This window comes from Bidens hawaiensis, unplaced genomic scaffold (assembly GCF_021521415.1).
Source record: "Bidens hawaiensis isolate Kalapana, Puna unplaced genomic scaffold, B.hawaiensis_p1.1 tig00073517_1, whole genome shotgun sequence".
Lineage (NCBI taxonomy): Eukaryota > Viridiplantae > Streptophyta > Magnoliopsida > Asterales > Asteraceae > Bidens > Bidens hawaiensis.
In genome coordinates, this window is record NW_027502791.1 from 1 (window position 1) to 22,409 (window position 22,409).

Here is a 22,409-nt window from a genome sequence, read left to right on the forward strand (position 1 = left end):
TGGTGGTGAAATCTACAGGTTGGGCAAAAGGGTTGATTTCCTGTGTAAGGTTTCTTAGTTGGCGGGGCAGGGAGTGCGGGATTGGTTAAGGCATAGTTATGGACTACAGGAGGTGTTGGGTAGGCTGACAGAGGGTTAGGCGCGTAAACTGGGGGTTGGTAGATGGGTTGCTGGACAATGGGCGGGTTGGTAAGCGCATAGGCCTTGCGCCTGCGCTTGAGGTTGTTACGGTTTGAGGGTTCAGGTTTGGTTTCTGTTGGTTCAGGGGCAGTCTTGGTGAGTTTGGTCTTCTCAGTTCCCCGCAGGAACAGGGTTCCTGCTCTGACATGGTTGTCGCTGAGCACAGCGGCCAACTCGATGGCGTCAGAGAGGGTAACTGGGTTTCTGGCCCATACAGAATCTTGAATTTCCATGGGGAGACCCCCAAGGAATTTCTCGATTGCTCGGCGTGAAGGGGTAACAAGGTGAGGGACCAGTAAGCTTAGCTCGTGGAAGCGCGTCGCGTACTCGCGCGCTTCGCCACTGTATTGCTTTAAGTTCCAGAATTCTTCCTCCAGGCGCTTCACTTCGTTGGGAGGGCAGAATTCTCGCGTAAGAATTTCCTTGAATTCCTCCCATGTCATGCTAGAAGCAGCCTCTGCGCCACGCGCATGAGCTACTCCATTCCACCATGTAAGCGCTCTGGATTCCAGGACACTGGAAGCATATAGGGTTCGTCTGTCTGAGGGGCATTGGGTGTGGAGGAAAGTGTTTTCTATTTTCTCAAGCCACTGGAGCATCACGGTGGCTCCTTCAAGACCTGTGAACTTTGGAGGGTTACCCGCGTTAAAGGACTTAATGTTATAACTGGAGGTGTTGGTATTGTTTTGGCTCAAGGCTTGGGTTATCGCGGCGGCCATTTCCTGGGAACGTTGCTGTCTACGCATGCGCGAGGCTTCTCTTCTCTGAAATCGGCGAGATAGCGGAGGCATTCTATAAAAGTTTTAATTTTAGTTAATATCTTGGTTTTTATCGCAAAGTTTTAATCTTATAAAGCTTGGTTTCACGGAGTCAGTTACTGTCAAAAGTTAAAGTAAAATAAATGACCCAAAATGCAGACTTAATAAAGGTAACAAATTCGAATCAGAAATCGACATTTCATGTATCACCATGACTTTCCGAATTCCCAATTTAAAATATACGAGTAAACGAGTATTGGAGATTGACGATTCATGTATCACCATGACTTTTCAATCTTCAATATAAAACATACAAGAAAATGAGTATTGGAGGTTGACAATTCATGTATCACCATGACTTTTCAAGTCTCCAACCTCAGAACATAATCGTAAATGGAAATTGAAAATCAGCTATTCATGCATCACCATGACTTTTCGGACTTTCAAATCCAACAAACGAATATGTAAGAAAAATCAATAAAAATCGAAATTTAGCAAAAATCGAAATATCGCGAAATAAAACATAAAATCATATACTGCGCAAGCGCGAGCATATTCACAAATAACGAGTAATTAACAATAAGCGTGCAAACATGAGATTTCTCTCATGCGCGAGAAGGGACTCTTAGGTATTCTAGGCCGTTACGTCTAACCACCTATCCTAAAGTCAACGAGCTCTGATACCAATCTGTAACACCCCGACCAAAGGCGGATTATACATCGGGGCGCCACATATTGTTTCATTACTCGTGACACTATTGGGTGTCAATATTTAATAAATACATTCATTCGCGCACAGCGCAGGGTAAAAGTAAGATAACATAAATCATCATAAATCAATATATTATAAATCATAATATTCGAACAGCAATAACTTGTCTTGATACATTTTTAATCTAGGTCCAAAATAAAGAAAACTTCCTAGGTTATCTCGAGCTCCAAAACAGCTACTGCAAACCTGAACATGTGTTAAAATAAACGTCAAACACTTGCGTGTTGGTGAGAAATCAAGTTTAATACAATACATAGATAACAATAAAATCTGCGCGCAACATGTGTATGTCTGGTTTTCAACAAGGGTGTAATCTGATCGGGACCAACTCTAAGATTCATAAGACTGCCAGTGCTCACAATTGAGCTCACAAACAAGACTAACTGTGCATGTGTAAACAAAAGAGAAAATCATAAACGATAGTTCTCCCGTGTTCATCTAATGGTACCATGAAAACTGCGGAATAGACCGACAAGGCGGTTAATGATCCACACATACAAATAAACAGCCAAGTCTACGTCCTCAACACATGGGATACTGCGCGACTAAAGTTCATAAACAAGTTTAAGACTCTAAGTTTGTATGAACACATGAACATCCCAAAACATTAAAAAGCAAAAAGGGATTAGGTACGAGATTACTCACATGATAAACGATGCGGTGTAAGATAAAGCAAGAACCAACTTTAAACAAGCACAAGTTAACCTATAAATAAGATTATTGTTTTAATGATTTGTTTTAAGTCTTGATTACAAGTTAGCATAATTAATAAGTAAATTATTATATATAATATATATATTACCGGAAAAGCAGGACAGAACAGGGAGGAAGACGGAGGCAGAGAGAGCAAGGAGCAAGAGAGCAGGAGAGATTAAGTGTTTGTGTGTGATGTGTTATGAAAATATTATTATTATTTATAGGAAAACCCTAGGAGACACAAACCCTAGAAAAAAAAAGGAAAAGATCTCAAAAAGTAAAAGAAAAGATATCAACAGTAAAAAGTTCTGAAAAGCAAAGATATCAAAAGATATGGTAGTAGGGAAAAAGAGAAAAAGGCTGACAGGATTCAGAAAAAGGCATGGGAGAGGACAGATAAAGTACTGGTCAAGCATGGCAAAAGCAGATTCTCAAAAGATTATGTCAGTCACTTTTTCTGTCAACCAATGGGGTTGGTGCGCATGCTGCGCCGAAAGTAACTTTTCAGACATAAAGCAGATTAGGTCAACAGCTCAAAAGATAAGACAGCTCAAAAGCAACGGCTAGATTAAACAGAAGAAAACTCAAAGGGTTTAACGCGAGAAGGCTGACACAAAAGGTCAAGAGAGCGCGAGCGCGAAGGCAGACAGAACTAACCTTAACGCGTCGCGGAAAGAACTACCATTTCTAAGCGCGCCGCGGGAAGAATCACATTTCTTAGCGCGCCGCGGGAGGAACTAAAATTCCTAGCGCGCCGCGGGAAGAACTATAATTCTTCGCGCGTCGAGGGATGAACTACGATACTTAGCGCGCTGCGAGAAGAACTACAAATCCTTAGCGCGTCGCGGGAAGAACTTCCGTCCTTCGCGCACTGCGAGAAGAATTACAATTCTTAACGCGCTGCGAGAAGAGTTCGTCTCGCGTATCGCTGAAACAGGTGGTCTTCACGCAGGATTCCTTGTAAGGGAGTCTGGCGCGTGGAGCTGCGCAGACAACCTTAGGCGGGAAGGAACAAAGGACAAGCAAAGAGTTAGAAGAAAAAGAGGGAAACAAGGCGTAAGGGCGGGACGGCGACAAGAGGGAAAAGAAGGCGGAAAGAGAGAAGGAGAGGGACGGGACGGCGGAAAGAAAGAGAGAGAAAGAGGCGGGAAGGAAAACATTATTATTATTATTAAAAGTAAAATATAAGTATAAATAAATATTAAATCATAAAAGAAAGAGTTCGGGTCAGAGAAACGGGTACCTGGGTCGGGTCGGATCGGGGCAGATGTCACATGGAACGATAGAAATGTTTCGCCACTCAAACTGTGTACGGCGAACATCAACGTATAAGTAAAGACAACCACGAAGGAATGCGTCCAATACAAGTTCTTTTCATACTCTTGCATGATAATAGTTATATTAATGAACTTCACACAAATCCATCCACTAATGCCTTAGAAGAGTTATTCTATATTCATCCTACCTCGTGTAAGATATAATATAATGTGTGTTCCCGCATGTGTTGATAATATACATGACATACAAAACAAATAGATACATGTCATTTGTTCAAATTGTTAGTATAACTTCGATAAACATGACGTTCGGTATATCGTTCGCGTCTATAACCTCGGCATGTACATGTTGTTAGAGCTACAAGAATCACCCCATCGATTCGTGGGCACTATAACATCTGAGTAGTTGTGTTAACCGGATGGAGGACAATCAATCGTAGTCTTTTGATAATCAAGGAAAGTTTATAAAGAAAGAAACAAGTCATAGACACCTTTACTACTTGCATAGTCACCTATACGAGTCTTATAAACCTGTATGAACCGTATAAGATAAAACAAAATAGTAAAAACACGACTCGTGTATGTATTATATTTTTCAAGTGATGACACGTGGTAAAGTCTCATAATTTTGATTTGTAATATAATTTATGTGATTATCATTATTCATATTTATTGATCTCGAAATTTCTGATGGCATAACATGATAAAAAGTTAATTACACGTTTAAAAACTAAAATATGATAACACCGGTAAAAAGAATATATTTATTTGTACTCACTATTAGAAGAGATATTTGTACCTCAAGATTACAAAACATGGAAATACAAAAAAATAAAGTCAAGTTTTTTAAACTAAAAATCAACGAACTGAAAAAAAAAATCAATAAAAATCAAAATTATATTGTTACGCAACAAAAATTAAAATAGAACCACCAAAAAAACACAATGCGGTGAACGTGGATCGAACACGTGACCTTCAGATCTTCAGTCTGACGGTCTCCCAACTGAGCTATCCCCGCTTGTTTTTCTTAATTTGGAATGTAATTAATATCTCAACTCAAAATATTAAATTAGAGTTAACAAATTGGGTGGGTCGGTCCATTAGGTTGGCCCATATTTACAGTTGTTATAAATCACAAACTGATTTGTGTATAACTAGAATTTTAACGCGGGGCAAGTCGGTAAAACCTAAGTTGTGGTAAACACAAGCGTTGTCGCGTCTGGGGCGTTGAGGCAGTAAGTTGATGCGAATTCGTTCGGTTTTGATTACGTGCGTTATGGTATCGAAACTAAAACAAAAAAATAAATTAAAAAAATATAGAAATGGAGTTGGACCAATGGGGTGGCATCGGTCGGTAAAGCTCGAGAGTTGGTAAAACCCGAACATCGTCGATTCCGAATGTTGACATGGTGAGTGTACGCAAGTTCGGTCGGTTTTCGTCACGTTCATTACAATACCAGAACTAAAACTAAAAGAAAATTGGCATTCGGTTAGCTTCGTTACATTTTTCACAAGATTCGGAACTAAACAAAACGCATTGAGTCTAAGCAATAACCAAAAAACCTATCATCGTTACATGCCCACCCAAAGAAAAATTACCCAAAAGTATTAAGAGGCAGTAGAGGATCAACCTTGGCCAGGAAAAAAAAAACAATACCAACCAACATGCAAGCCAACCGACCAGCCTTCATAACTTCTAACCAGAGTGCAATGCATATGCTAAATAATAAAAATGAGAACCTTATAACCGTGACTTACTTGGACCAATTGGGTGCCGCAATGTGGACCAATCAGTTTTTTGCGTCACCAAAGTTTTTAACTATACTCTAAAATATAAATATAATAATTATTATTTTCTTTATCAACCCAGCCTTATACCATAATTCTAACAATTTTGAACTTTTCGCGAGTTAATTAATCGTGTCAAAAGAATAGTTCTTTATAAAATCGACCCTTTATGTTGTTAAGTGATATTAACACAACCCAACTATCAATCGAATTAGGCAATTAGAAGTTAGATTTCAGTATATATAATGAAAGGTTTACAATATGATGTATTGAACCGTACAAAATCATGAACAAATAAGAATTACAAGAGGGATAGGAAGAAACACCATTTGCTTAGCATTCTTCATATTATGTACTAATCCCCCGATCTTTTATATATGGCAAGGTTTCCTTCATGCTACGAAGGACCCAGTTTTTCTTCTTGGGCATCTTACGGGCTATTGGGTTGGTCTCATAAGATTCGTAACATTACTCTTCACTTTCAAAAGCACTTTGTCTTCTATCGAGTTAAATCAGCCGCGTTAACAAAATAGTTCTTTATAAGATCGACCACTTAATTGTCAATGTCGTGTGCTAGACAGAATACTATTTGAGATGTATTTTGTATTTTTGTTCGGGACTTAGACCTCGAACTTAATTATAAAAATTAGAACGAGATCTTGAATGAACTTTCGTAATTAGTATCAACTCTTCAAATTTACAATAATCATTATATATTTGGAGTGCTTTTTCTAAACTGTTTGTAATATATAATATGTTGCAAAAAATAAGTCTTATAATATGTCAATCGTGTCTTGTAATCTTGTTTACATATTGAAATTGATAAACCTAGACATGCATGACATGTGTTACATGACACATACTGTAAATGTAACATGAACATGATACATTTAACTCGTTTATCTAACCAAATGAAATCGATTGGATCATCAAACTGTCTAACAAGTTGTAACAATGCCGTAAACGATTGACAAGTTAAATGATATTTTAGATGTATCAATAATCAATGTTTGATCTTTATCTTCTGAAATAAGGTTTCCAAGGATTTAAGTGGGCCTCTGCCCTTGAGGAAATAATAAGAAAGCCGAAGAAGGCCCAAGTTACTGTGACCCAAGTTTTTACTAAAATATTAGCCCATCTCATGAGTGTTTTGAGTCTTAAGTTTTGACTAGTCATGGCATTGCCCAAGGCCTACACTCGTGACAACATAATAACTTGATTAAACAAAAGGTATTGAAATAATGATAATAACAATAATAACAAATAAATAAATAAGGGTTATGTTGGTTGGGTTTCTAATAAATATATGTAATTGTTTGAGTTTTCTTAATGAAAATTGGTGACGTGCTCATTAGTTTTATTATTTTATATGCTTGATTACATGAAACTTCTACAATGGATTGGGCTCTTAGTTAATAATAGCATCTCCATTAAATATTTCACATTGTACTAGTAGCGTTGAAGATTTGTAGGTGCACTTAAACCACATCAACTTCAGAATATTAAACACTATATCATGATAAAGTTTTGAGCATGTCCGAAATGGCGAAATCTAATGGCTAGCTTTTTACATGCTCGTATGAACATGGGGTAACTGAATATCAAAGATATCTCCATTGCTAGATTATCTCACATTATGACATATATAACCAAACCTGCTTTCTAGAGATTTGTATGTAGAGTTCAACGTGTTAAATGGAACATCTAGCTAGAGATCAAAAGGTTTTCATTCAAATATCAAATCTTAGAAAAAAAAAATTGTTTTTTTGTTCGGTTTTGTCACCGATTGTGGTTTTCACTGGTCTATTACATCATATTTATTTCTTTGATTAATTCAATATATAACATGGTATGTACCGGAAAAACCTGGTCAGATACCATTGTTCAACATTATGTGATGGACGGCATAAGCCACACGATTATCCAAGGAAAGCAAGTTTGCAAAAAATGATGGAAAAGGCATGCAGGGAATCCTATGAGGAGGAGGAGCCGCCACAACTTCTCAATGATATCACCATACAAAAAGAGTTACCTAAAGAAAAGACATGGTGGAGTTGTCAAGGGTGAAAGATCAAACGACCTACGCAAGAGTTGATGCAAAGGTGAATTGTGTACGAGGTGAAGTTGTCAAGGGTGAGAACCAGAACTCGCCCAAAGAAGATGTCCATATAACAATCTAAAACAGAAGTGTATAGCTACTTAGAAAGCTACAAAGATCCATGAAATCCCCTAGAAGTGTAAGATATTTTTATAGAACAATCTAAAACATCATGGTTAGTAGTAAGTAGGTGATAACATCGTTTAAAAACAACTAAAGTACCACAAAAGCTATCTTGAAAGATCAAGTGTAAATCTCTCATTTAAAAAGCACTCTCAAATAATATAACATAATCTTTAGCTACATACTCTTGAGCTCCTTTTAAGTGGTGCACATTGTTGCTTGTATGTGAAAGTTGGGAAACTAACTTTTGGAACGTTAAGCTCTCTTAGAGTAGAAATTATTAGCGCAACTTCATATATCTACCGCTTGTAAATCGTGCTTAAAAAAACATTGTACATTATATGTTAAAAATTGTGTTTTGGTGAAAAATATGTAATTTTGCAAGTTTAGAAAGGAATATATGTAATTTCCCCTAAATAATTTGCTTTATATATGCATATAATCATTAATTGAATTTGGTTTAAATACGTAAGTACGTATTGTTTAAAACAAATCAAACTTGTAACTGAATATGATAAGTATGTAAGTAACTATCAATTATGAATAATGACACTGGATTTGATAAGATGTTTTATTTGTTTTAATCATTATAAGTTAACCGGTCACTAATAATTGCAATTATTTGATTTACAAGAATGATTGTTTAAACTACGGACAAATAAATGAAGAACGACGTATGAGGTTGATGGTATGTTAACATTATCTGTCCCGTAATTTCTTTTTAGTTGAGAAAACGAAAAACATATTAAAGAATTATTTATTTATTGAAGATAGCCACATGGTAACATATATTATCATTATAATTAAGTCAATACAACTTCAAGTCTGCAACCATTTTTATTATGTTCTACTTGTCTAAGAAACTTTGTTGTTTCATCAAAGTAAAACTTAAGGGCTCAAATTACACAAGGGAGTTGGTTTAGTGCAAGTGTGTACAATTCCACTAATATAAGCATCAAAATCCTACTTTTAAAGATTTGTTTGATTTAGTCGATTTGGGACTTGATGAAGTACTAAATCCAAATCCATATCCAACTTACCCTAATGTATAAATATATGAATTACTTTAATAAAATCAGTAGTTTAAACAAGTTTGAGATTTTATTTGTTAAATTCTCAAACTTTGGTGTGAGCGAGTGTATGTCGGCTCGATCTTGGTATATAACCAAGTTTTGGTTCCAACACACCATAACCTTAGAAATATAAATAATATAAAATGAAATTAAAAGGGTTAGGAAAAATTTTTGGTGGTTTGAACAGTGACTAGCTCGTTAATACGAGTAGTTCGACTTTTACTCATTTTTTATACGAAACTTGGTTTAAGCCAGGCTTGTTCCAACACTTCCAAAATCTTAAGTAATATGAGTAATATAAAGTGAAACATAACTGCAAAGATAGGTTGAACTTTTTGTGGTTTGAACTTTGATTAACTCATTAAGACGAGTGTTCGGTATTACTCGGTTTATATCCGAAACTTGGGTTCAAGCCAAGATTTGTCCTAACACTTCCATATCAACCATATAATAACTAAAATACAAAGAAAACTCATATCTAAAGTGTTTCATGCAACATGGTTGCTTAAAAGTTCATTATAGTGGTTAATTGTGTGCTTGGTTTTGGTTCGGTCCTTGACTGGGTATGAGACCAAGGATGGTTACTACATGTCCAAAACCTTAGAACTAAAATAAAGTAAAATTCCAAGATCTAAAGTCAAATAGAAGGTTAAACAAGTGAAACTTTCCCAAAAAGACCAAACGGGCCTAAAATGCATAAATATGTGTTTGAATGTCCAAAACCTTAAATAAAGATGAAAATGGTTTCTTAAGATAAAAATAAATTAGAATAACTGAAAAATATCAAAAGCATATACCCGAAAAGGATTGAAATGCAAGATTTTGTTCCGTCGACTTTTAAATCAAACTTTAGCAAAACTAGGTAGAACAACTTGCAAGTTCAAACAATTTGGGAGACGAAGGTGAAGATGAGCATGTAAAATGGTTGTAATTGAGTGGGTATTTATGGGGAAGGATTAGGGTTTGAGGCAAGGGTGCGTGAACTTGTCCGGTGGATAAACCAGTGCACATTGATTATTTTGTTTAAATGATTTTTGATTTAAATAAATTATAACAAAGATAAAAACATGTTTGGAGGGTTATAGAATAATTATGGATTGAGTCTTTGTTGGTTTGAATGGTTAAAACACAAGTTTGGGGTTTAAACAATAAAAAACGAACAAAAACTCACTTCTGGTGACCTGATGGGTAGGCTGAGATACGCATGTGACATTCGCCATTTTTACAAACCGAAAACTCATCCCAATTAAAATTTTGGCACCTTTCGGATCTTCATTTATTAATAAAATGGTAAACTATTTTTGTATTTATGTTCATGATGTTGCTTATGTTTATAATGTTGCTTTACTATGTAACATTCGTTAATTTTCAATCCCGAAAACCCGGACCCATTTTAAATTTTCGGTTTTGTTCCACTTAAATTTATATATTTTTATAATATTATTAATTAATTTCAATTTTCATTTCATGTATTTTATATATGTGATCATTTCTATAGAAATATACTTTTTACCACCCTTGTAGTATTGGATACTTATTTAAAACATTCATAATCAAGATAATTTATTCATGAACTTTTCCCATGCAAATCATTATAATAAATCTTAGATTATTATTATTACCATTTTTTTTCATATTATGTTTTTTTTTAATTAACTAATAAAAATAAAGCAATGAATGTTTTAATTAAATAAAATTTATTAAAAAAGTTAAACACTTTGAAAACCTTTTAAACCATTTTAATTTTTGTTTTTAATTATATTAAATATGATTAATTTTTATAAATTTCATAAGACATAACAACTCCATATTTTCAATATAAAAGGAGAACAAATCCTCCATTATTTTCACACCTCAATCCATTATTTTCTTAAGATTGAAAGCACTAACAAGTAAGTTTTATGATTCCATGCATTTTATTGTTTTTGTTTTGATTTAATGTTGAATGTTCATAATTTGTTCTTCATGATTATGTTACTTTTATAAAAAAAATATTATATTTTGGTTTTAAGAATCATTATGATCATGGATATCCAAGATAAACACTTTGATTTTTCTAAATCTTGGATCAAACCTAGTTATTTTGCAAAAACAAGCATGATTATATATTTATGTAAATCTTATGATTTGTTAATCATCATAAACTTATAAACTTTCTTTCAAATAAGATGATTTATAAAAATTTCCTTTATTTAAAATATTTTACAATAGATATAACATATTTCATATCTTTAAATTAATAATTGAGTAAGTTAATTATCATTTATCTTATTTCTACATAAACTAATATTTATAATTTCTTTAAAAGCATTTATGCAAAACACTTAAGTTAATTAATTAGTAAATGTAACATCCTAAAATTTTAATGTTGAATAAAGAAAGTTATGTTTTGTGATTTCGCGTTATTGATTAATTAATATCGAGTAAGGAGCGGATCATGGACTTAGATTAATTGAGATGGGTTAAATGAGAATGTGCCTTACGTCCATGGGCTTTAAGGGATATAAATATCCCATAAACCCTAAAACATCACTCATTTCATCTTATTCTCTAACACTCCAAAACACACCCACACCACACACACCGCCGGCGGCCGAGGGAGAGGGACGAGCGAGATCCGGGAGAGAGTGAACGATTAGTTGTGATTAAACAAGTTAAACGAGATCCAAACAAGCACAAAAATGTATGATTCTTGATCTTTGAAGTTTAAAGATCCAAGCTTTATAGTGTTTATACGACCGAAAACGGTTGGGGAGCGTAGTGGGTGATGTCGAACCATAACAAGGGTGTTAAAATCGCCAAAAATGCTTGATAGAAACCAAACAGCGGCTGAACTGGGCAACTTCGCCTTCAAAGCGATAACTTCGCCTTCAAAGCGATAACTTCGCCTGAGGCCAAGTTCGCCTAATTGATAACTTCGCTTACGGCCAAGTTCGCCTAACTGGTAACTTCGCCTGAGGCCAAGTTCGCCTAATTGATAACTTCGCTTACGGCCAAGTTCGCCTAACTGGTAACTTCGCCTGAGGCCAAGTTCGCCTAATTGATAACTTCGCTTACGGCCAAGTTCGCCTAACTGGTAACTTCGCCGGAGGCCAAGTTCGCCTAAGTGATAACTTCGCTTACGGCCAAGTTCGCCTAACTGGTAACTTCGCCTGAGGCCAAGTTCGCCAAACTGATAACTTCGCTTAAAGCTAAGTTCGCCTAAGGTTTAACTTCGCTTAAAGTCAAGTTCGATTAGGAAATAAATTAAAAACCTAATGAAAAATGTGTTAAGACAGTTAATGGAAATAAAATTTTTCCAAGCTGACCTGGACCCAGCTCGACCCCAGCCAGGGGCTCTGCCCCTTGGACCCTGCTAGGGGCTGCCGCCCCTAGACCCCGCTGCCAGGGGCGCTGCCCCCGGACCCCCGTTCGTTGTGGGTCATATAAAGATAGAAATGCAATATGAGAAGTGATAGTTAATTGATACGTATACTTGTTATACAGTCAGCCGTGCACAACTGAAGAAAGGGATTACGATTAACGGTGAACGTAACCGTGTTCAGGTGAGTTTCTAGCCCCATTCCTTGTTATGTTTTCGGGGCTGTGTGCATACTCGATGTGTTGTTAATACATTTATCCTAAGTGATAAGTGTATGCCATATGTGATATATGTGATATGTATGAATGATTGCTTGATGGTACGTGAACGATCTTCGGATATTGCACGTACTGTCAGGTTGCAACGCTATGTATAAGGTAAGTATGATATGTATGCTTATGTGTATGAACGTAATAAAGTTAATAAAAGAAGGAAAAGATGGTTGTATGGTTGTATGGTTACGAAAAGGGTACCGAGCCCTAATAATACTCGAGGTATGATGTATGGTTGTATGGTAACGAAGAGGGAATCGAACCCTACTAATATTCGAGAACTAGGGACCAGACCCTTATAATATCTGTGATGTTAGGGACCAGACCCTTATAATATCTGTGATGTTAGGGACCAGACCCTTATAATATCTGTGATGTTAGGGACCAGACCCTTATAATATCTGTGATGTTAGGGACCAGACCCTTATAATATCTGTGAGATTATAGGGCGAAAGGCTCTTTAAAACGTATGATTATGTATGTAAAGAAAGTACGAAGATAAGAATGAAAGTATATGCACTTAGGTGTGTACGAAAGAAAGTTAAGAGGTTAAGTATGAAATGTAAGAATGTATTGTATGATTATGTGATTAACTAGAACTCACTCAGCGTAGCTGACTTTTATTATACACGCAGGTGAGTAGGATGAGGCAGCTCGCTTGAGCAGACATGTGGCACTGAATAAGAGGCCGGCATCGAAAGACTCAAGACGTTTAAGTTTAATGTTTCGTTTATTTTGAAAGACGAAATGATATTTTAAGACAAGACGTGTTTTGTTATGAAATGTTTTATGAAAGTTTTAAATTCCGCGAATGTTTTAATTAACTCTGATATTTAGAACTGCGTTTATGAGTAAATCCAACACGAAAGTAGGGTTACCGGTGACGGGGCCTCATAGTAAATTAATTAATTATGTTAATAGAATAAAATAAAACATTTAATCGTTAATTGTTATTAATATTGATATTTAATCTTATATTAACAAGTTATAATTATTTATCTACAAATCATCTTCAACTAATAAACATCCAATGATTTATATAAACTTTATTCATTTTTGTTAAACTCATTAAAAATCCCCAAGTCCCCATTTTCCTTAAGTTAATGAAATAGATATTTAAATAATACGTAATTTCTAAAACTAATATTATTTAACTTTTATAATCCCGATATTTAGTCTTTAAATTTTATATTTCCTTTTTAATTATAGTTTGTGAGGTTCGATCGTTTCAATTTCCTTAAACGCGTTTTTGGTTATTATTTCAAGTTGTCTTCGATCTCAAAGGTGAGTTTCTCACACTCCTTTTTTTAACGTTTCTACACATTTTGAGGGTAGCATATATATCCTATCAACATAACAATTTCGTTTATTTATTATTTACAAACTACAATTCGATACATGGACTTGTGTGTTTATTTGCTTACTTGATCAAAGATTACGTGCTCATGGTTTGCTCATTAAGTAAGATCATACGCCTCCCCTACGCACTCAGGACCTCGATGTTATGAGTGGAATAGGGACCCCCAATCCGAGTACGTTGGTTGTTACTAACGGAAAGGACACTTACTTGCGCTATTATCCAAGTACATTGGTGCACAATCCCAACTGGAAAGGACCTTATTTGCTCATTTACACTTGTTTATGGAATTGTAGATTTTTATGTAATTATATCAAAACTTGTGTGAACTCACCAACTATTCATTTAGTTGACATTATTTTATATATATGCTACAGGTACCTTATTTAGAGACTGCTGTCGTCACAATGACACTAGAACTTAGGTTATATTAATAAATGGATAAGTTGTTAATTGTTCTTGTATTTTCCTTGTATTTTTGTTACAAACTTGTGTACTTGATGTTTAAATTAATTAATTATATTATTGTCACTTAATAGCGTCACATGTGTTTTGAGCAATCTGTACGTCACACTCGGGCGTATTCCGCTTTAGCCGGGGTGTTACATACTATTTATGATGTTACAAATTTAATCCTAAGTGTTATATCATTTTTCTTTTATCAATTTAGTCAGACACATTTAATTGGTCATAATAATTGATTAATTAATCTAAATTCATGATTTTAAGCCTTATGACTAGCCATCAAATTAACTCACTTTGACATTATTATTAATGATTTTTAACATATATAAATCTCACTCAATCTCTATAATTTCTTTGCACAACCAATTTACACTCAAAATCATCCAAGCCTGTCAATTTCTCTCAAATCTCAAGTTTGACTTTTAAAAGTCAACTGCTCAAGAATCATTAATCTCTCTAATCTTCAAGGGTTGAATGGATGAGGTAATTCTCTTATTAATGGTGGTGAAATGAGGTGAGTGAAGAGACTTTAACGGTGTGTAAGGTGTATTGAATGTGGAAAATGAGCATTCAATTTTTAAGCTGATCAGGTCACCAAAACTCAGTTGTGTTTTGCTCATGCTGTAGTTAATGCTCGTTTCCAGATCTTACAGCAAAGGGCAACACGACTGTGGTGACTTGCGCACGCCCGTGGTGACTTTCAAGAGAGTCCAAATTTGTCGTTTTCTTTTGTACTTTCAACACGGGTTGTGCTTTGGTTAACATGGCCATGTTTAGCTTCATAATCTTCTATTTTATCTTTTGCTCTTGTACTTTCAACATATGGTATGTTTTGGTTAACACGATGATGTTATAACTTCCTGAATTTTTGTCTCCTCTTTATATGTTCTAGGCAAGACCATGCATTGATTCACCATGGGGCGTGTTGAGTTTGTATTCACCGTTTTTCTCTGTTTTTCTTCGTATATCAGCTCGTCTTATTCTTTAAGGTTATATTACCTACAGATAAAAATTATGAACATTAGTGGTTATTTATTCTAATATAATTGCCGATATTACACTTATCTGGAGATATTTTAGTGTCGAAAAAATGTATAAATTATAGTACATCAAGAACCATAGATATTAAGTTGTTTGAAATTTCTTGGAGTTTCATACATCTCTAGGAAAAAGCTCTAGCATCATCATATCTATCCAGCTTAGACTTTTGGTTAGATCATCTGGTTTTACCATGATTTACATGTTTTCTTACTTTATTGATCTCTTGTTCATACTCAACATGAGCTAAAATCTTTGTATCACTGTACATTATGAAGCTTGACCCTTGGTGATGATTGTAATAAATATTTGGTACTGATTATGTTGAAGTGATGACATGTCCATGGTTATCTTTTGATGAAATATTATATTCAAGTGTTTGATTAAGTAGTTTAAGACTTGTAATTGTTAATGTCTTATTATGCTGAAAAACTCAAGGCTTTATCATTTATTCATGAAGTTGTATGATGTTTATGCAATTTGTGGCCTTTGAACTAGGAATGATTGAAGGAAATCCTAAATGCTTATTAAAGTTGCTTGAATATATATCCATGTGTTATGATTTGGAAAGATGGTCACTTGTTATGTTTTCTGTGTTAGTTATGATGTTTTTTAGGGTTCATTGTTTCATTTTACTTGTTTTTCTACTAGTAAATGCATGATAGTTTATAATTAATTTAGAACAAACTCTCAATTTAATTTACCCGGTTGATTGTTTGCAAAGATTTAGTATCAAAAGTTTATCATGCTCATGGATTGATACTCAGTTCTTACAATTATTATATTACCACTCGATAGGTAGAGTTGCATTGTGTATGTGTGATTTAGTTTAGGTGGAAATCATTTAACCCGGTATTGTGTGAAGATCTTTATTAAAAATATACACACACTTTGCACATGTTAGAAACCTGTGTACATTTGTTTACATATTGTACCCCTCAAGTTTTATTAATTATATAATTAACCTCACACATATATTCACATATATATGGTACATCGTAACTTTCATCCAGTTACACTATTAACCCCGTGACTTTTTAATATGGTAACTCTAAAGTTCCACTAACTACACACAACTAACCCCAACAAATTTTAATATGGCAACACACACGTTCTATTAAGTTAAACAAACAAACCCCATAAATTTTTCGATATGTGATAAATATTATTGTAGGTTTGTGTAATTTTATTAGTAAATTCTTCAAAACTTTAGTCTTATTATAAGCCGAAAATTAAAAGTTATAATTTTACAATACAAGTTATGATTAGTGTTTAAGAAGAGTTTATACTTAAACGCAAAATTAGAATTTGGTGCTGAAGAGGTAGGTCCCAGCAGAGCCCAGTTGGACCCGCAAGACTCACCTCAAAGAGGGACGTCTGCGCAGTTGAACCCGCAAGACTCACCTTCAACAGGGACGTCTGCGCAAAGGCTAAACTCGTAACTCACCTTGAATAGACGTCTGCGCAGAAACCAACTGGATCCGCAGGACCCACCATGCTCAGAGACGTGACGTCCTTACGCGCAGTACGCAAGCTGTTCCCGCAGGAAAAGCCTCCCAATGGTGAAGTACCCCACCTGTTCCCGCAGCTGCGGATACAAGCCATCAGGGAAGGCTACCTGCGCAGCAAGGCTACACACACAAGGCACTTAACTCTTAAATAATTCAGTAATGTCACCTGAAGGAGTGAGCAAGCCGGGAACACTCCCGCACAAAGCCGGGAACACTCCCGCACAAATGAGCCAGTCCGTACGATACTGGAGGATCTTTTGTACTGTACCTGACGAGGTATGGACAAAAGATCTGACCAAAGATACGACAGCTCACTGACAACAGTATGACGAGCAGCACGCTCTTGTACTGTATGTCACTATCAGCCGCTGCCTACTCACCAACCTGTCGGAGGACGTGCATAGCCTGCAGTTGGTGGAATAGGAATAGTACACAGCCGGCCTGGTCACTATCAGCCGCTGCCTACCCACCAACCACCAGCATGGCACGTGCGTAGCCCACAGTTGGCAGAACAGGAATACTATTCAGCCGGCTGTACCTGCTTGGAAACCTACCTTCGGCTATAAATACTCCAACACCTTGGAATGGTATGGACACATTACATTACATTACCTTATCACATCTTATCTTTTCTAGCAATCTCTTAATATACACTTATATTCAAGAGCAATCTAGTCTGATTCTCACGCCGGATGGTGGTCACAAGGAGGTACCCCCCCCCTTCTCAGTGACGAGCTCACGGTGTCTGTTTTGCAGGTCATCAGAAGAACCATCTTTGCCGGACCTAACCCCTCGTGGGAAACATCTATTTAACCCCCAGATTATCCGTAATCTGCCCGGGGTCAATTAGTGTTTCTTCAGGTGCTTACTAGGTTTCAAACTTTTACAGAAGTTTGGGTGTTTAGGATTCCTTATTTACCTCCTTATAGCTTAACTTATTGGTTAGATAAGTTATAAAATGTTTAAAAAAGTTAGGTTTTATGAGTTTATAAGTTGTAAGTTACAACTTTATAACTCATAACTTATGACTTAAATAAGCCATAAAGAGGTAAAAATGTAAAACAAGGAATCACAAACATTCCCTTTATGTCCGTAATCCAAAAGCTTGCATGCAACAAAATGGTTTTCTTTTCCTTAAAACAAATGTAACAAAACCGTCAAAGGTACCACACATGAGTGTCGGTAGGGCAGTCTAGATGTACATTTTGTCAAGTCTCAACTAACCAATAAAAATCGTCAACTATAACTTAAATACGTTCGTTGGTCTAATAGTCTTTTTTTAGAACGACAATTGGTTTAATAGTCTAACCTCACATTTTGAATTATTCAGGAAGTTCAACTTTGAATAATATAATTAATCGTCCTTTTTTATTATTATATCAAGTACTTAAACATTATATATATGAATTATCCATAATTTTATAATTAACTATTGCATTTTTTAAATAAAGCCATTTACATTCGAATCTCAAATAATTTTATTAAGAACTTGCATTGACGTCTATAGATGCTTTTCCAGATTTCTTAAAAATATTAAGCCATAAAAATCAAAACTTATATATTTTATGATTTTAATCCATTCACTATAAATTCGAGTAATTCAAATAATTACTCAGTAACTTACACTATAAATTCGAGTACTATAAAAAACATTCAAATTGTCAATAAAGATACCTCGTAATACTAAGGCCATATGTTATGGTTTAACAGTGTTAGTAAAATGTCATGTCACTGCCATGTAGGCAATATGGTTTTAGATAACATATCCGTTAATCAGGGTGTTGTGGGTTAACAAGTTTAATTTAACTAGCTAGTTATGAACGGTGAAGGAAATAAGGGGGGGGGGGGGGGGGGTTTGGCGGGTTGTTTGTTTGATGGCCCCACCTTTTTTATGACTCACGCTCGTTATTGTGTTAGCTAACAACCCATATCGTTGGTCCCTTAACAACGTGGCACAATATAGCTGGTGTTAAGGGCACGCCACCTCAACATCCGGCGTTATTGTTCAACAATGAGTATCCTTAGACAGACAATAATACATTGATAATTGATAACGGATGTTATAACCAATCATCTTGAACTAATTAAACCACATCTTGTTTAACTTCAAATAAGGATGAGCTCGGGATGGTACCGTTACCGATCCAAAAAATTCGGAATATTCGATACCGGTATTGAGATGTTCGGTACGGTACCGGTAGTTTGTGCAAAATTAAGGAAATATCAGTGCCGGTACCGTACAAATACCAAAAACTAAAAACTTAATACTGATTCGGTACCAACCAAATCAGTACCGAATTCGAGGCGATACCGATACGATTTAGTAACGATATAAAAATACTCATCCCTAGCTTCAACAATATTTCCCTTCAATTCTATCATATGCACCTACATGTCTCTCCACTTATCTTTGAATTTTTTTCCCACTATACTAAATAAATAATTAAATTCATTACTTTACTAGAGTAGTTATATATACTCTTGATGTTTGAAGTATATTGCAATTATTGCTTCAAATACCATTTAATAATAACAGATAATACACTCTTAATAATGGCAATATTATTTTATATAAACTACTAAAACGTATGTAACTTAACTACTACTTATATATATTTCCTTAGAATATTAATTTGTGAAAACAAATAATTACAAATATTTAGGTATTGTTTTGACTTTATTTAAAATTGTAGTATATATACATACTTGCATGGAGATGGTGTATTATGCATTTGGGTGTGCTCTAGACACTAGCAAAATATGCCCGGGAAGGTACGGAACGAATCATAAATCATATATTAATTCAGTCTAGGGCTAATATTAATATGAGTGGGGAGCTAGAGTTGGATTGTGACTTGGTGAATTGAATTTAATAATAATTTTTGTATGTTTTTATCTATACGAATATTCAATATATAATAAGTTAAAAATAAACGAACAATACAGAAGGAAAGTAAATGAGAACTCAAATGGGAGTTTCGAAGTTTATACGAGCTATTATCATGTACGATGTTAGTATGTTACTTAATGGAGTTGTACTCGACACGATAGCTTAAACGAGTTAATTAGGTAGAGTTGAATTAATCAAGTTTTTAACAAACCAACTTAACTCTGTACATAAAACATATTCTTAGTATTTCATATAAAAAGTTAAATAAGCAAACGTTTTGATCGAAGGTTTAGATCAGATCAATCATATATGTTACTACAAAAGAGATTACAATAAAGTGACAGGCAAACGGGCAACAAGCTGTGTCGCAACCTCTTTTTTAGTAGCAAAGTCAGTACTACTAAAAACGAAGCTTTGGGACCTAGGAGCTGAAGAGGTTCCGTGTACGACAAGCCGAACCCTACTCAAAAAATTCACAGCCTATGGGACTAGAATAACAAATGTATCAAAAGCAAATGAGATAAAGACATGTTGATTATCTAAACAAGCTTTCTCGTGTTTAACAATTTTACCTGATTAAGCCTTCAACGCAGCATGGCCCACAACAAACCCACGATCCCTGAGCCTAACAAAAGGATACACTCCTGTAAGATCCACACAGGCGTAAGAAGAAAAATTTCAAACCTACGTAACTACCGGGGTGAGAGACATTTTATAGATTAAAGTGAGTCGTTCAATTTACACGGCCACCTTTTGACATCCGAAATATCCTCGTCTCGGCATGCCGTCTTACTCGTCGTGCACGTGGTTAAACATAACGAGGTTGAGTCCAAGCTCACGCTTAAAATTAAGCTTATTAACAAGCAAGCTTGAATCCGAGCTTCATATACCAAACTCGGTTAACCTTACAAGCCTAACCAAACCTATCATATATAGCAAACGGGCTTGAGCCCGAGCTTGAAAATTGTCACGATTCGAGCTTAAGTTTTAAATATAAAACTGTAAGAAACCTAGATTGAGGTGTACTCGGTTTGACATTCATTACCATCTTCTAATACAATTTATGCATGATGACAAACTTGGATGTCCGATTAATTATAAGTTTTGTTGTGTAGTTTAAATTTTTTCTCTTTTTAATTTAATTTTAGTTAAATTAATTGCGTTTAAATACAATTTTAATTAAATAATCGAAGTTTTATATAATTTACTATAAAACGATTACAATAAAGTGGCAGGCAAACGGGCAACAAGCTGCGCCGCAACCCCCTTTTGAACAGCAAAGCCAATCCTGCTAAAAACGAAGCTTTGAGACCTAGAAGCCGAAGAGGTTCCGTGTACGACGCGCTAAACCCTACTCAAAAATTTCACAGCCTCTGGAGCCAGAAAACCAAATATATCAAAGGCAAATGGTAGAAAGACATGTTGATTATCTAAACAAGCTTTCTCGTGTTTAACAACTTTGCCCGATTCAGCCTTCAACGCAGCCTGACCCACAATAAACCCACGGTCCCTGAGCCCAACAAGAGGAGACACTCCTGTAAGATCCACACAGGCGTGTTTCCCCCCTGCCCACCCGAACACAAGAATATCAGCTGGTCGTAAAGTAGACCTCCCTTCAATAGGATCCGTGAGAAAGTTAACAGGGGCCTCCTTTTAATTTTATTTTGGTCGGACACCAAAAATGATATTTAACAAGATGTTAATATAAATTTATTAATTTGTTAATTTACAATTAATATTGATAAGACATTGATATCATTCTAAATCCATAAAATATTTTATTTCTTTTTCATGCATTGCATGTACTTAATAAAACAGATCAACATTACAATTCTGAAAGGTTAAAAGGGTTTTAAGTACTAATAAATTATCGTCACTACACAAAAAGAGTTCCACTAGTGAAAGCTCCGTCAAAGATAAGGTGATCGGTCATTTTTTTGGTGAAGTACGTACTCGTCGGTGATTCACCTATAAAATGTCATCCTTGATATGTATGTAATATCGGTCGATATGTTGATGGAATGAATTAATTACCCACACTGGTTTTCCTAACAGAGTCCTAACAAATAACCTACGAATATCAATGAAAAAACTCAAATTTAGAGAGGATATATCTTTTTAAATTAACTATCATCAGTAGTCGGAGAATGGAGATGACCGGGTGGGCCAGTGGCCCGTCAATAATCCCAATTAACCGTTTAAATAATAATAATAACAAGATAAAATTCAAAAAGAAAGAAACAAAATATATATGCCATTATTGATAGTTACTTGGATACCCATGATCTTGTATCTGTCGTTTCATATCTTCAATGACGTGCATGTTTAGCTGAAATTATATATTGTATCGTATTATTATAATTATGTTAAATAAAAAAATTGTTCATTTGCTTAATTATTTTTATTTTGATCTAATAGATAAGTAGATATTAGTGTTTGGATAGAAGCAAATTGTTTAGTATTATCTACTTAATTCTTCGATGTCCGATGCATAGTTTTAAATAACTAGGTGTTGGGAAAATCGCTAATGATGGTCACTTTCAAAATTATTTATAGGAGCAGTGATTTTCATTTTTAGTAGCAGTTACTCTTGACAAATTAGTCTAATGGTATGTTGTGTGCCCTTACACTAGTAAAGTGTAATGGTGAGTTTAAATATTTGTAAATACAAGGTATTGTGGAATTATAGTTTGCTATTTAAAAAAAAAAGAGGGAATTCTGATTTGTGTCTCTTTGGTTTATGAGCGGGA

At 35.1% G+C, this 22,409-nt stretch overlaps 1 non-coding gene across 1 annotated transcript; it reads right to left on the bottom strand.

The window, feature by feature from the left end:
* Positions 1–4,628: 4,628 nt before the first annotated feature.
* Positions 4,629–4,701, bottom strand: TRNAF-GAA (transfer RNA phenylalanine (anticodon GAA)). Its single transcript has one exon. It is a non-coding gene; the product is annotated as a tRNA-Phe (tRNA).
* Positions 4,702–22,409: the final 17,708 nt, after the last annotated feature.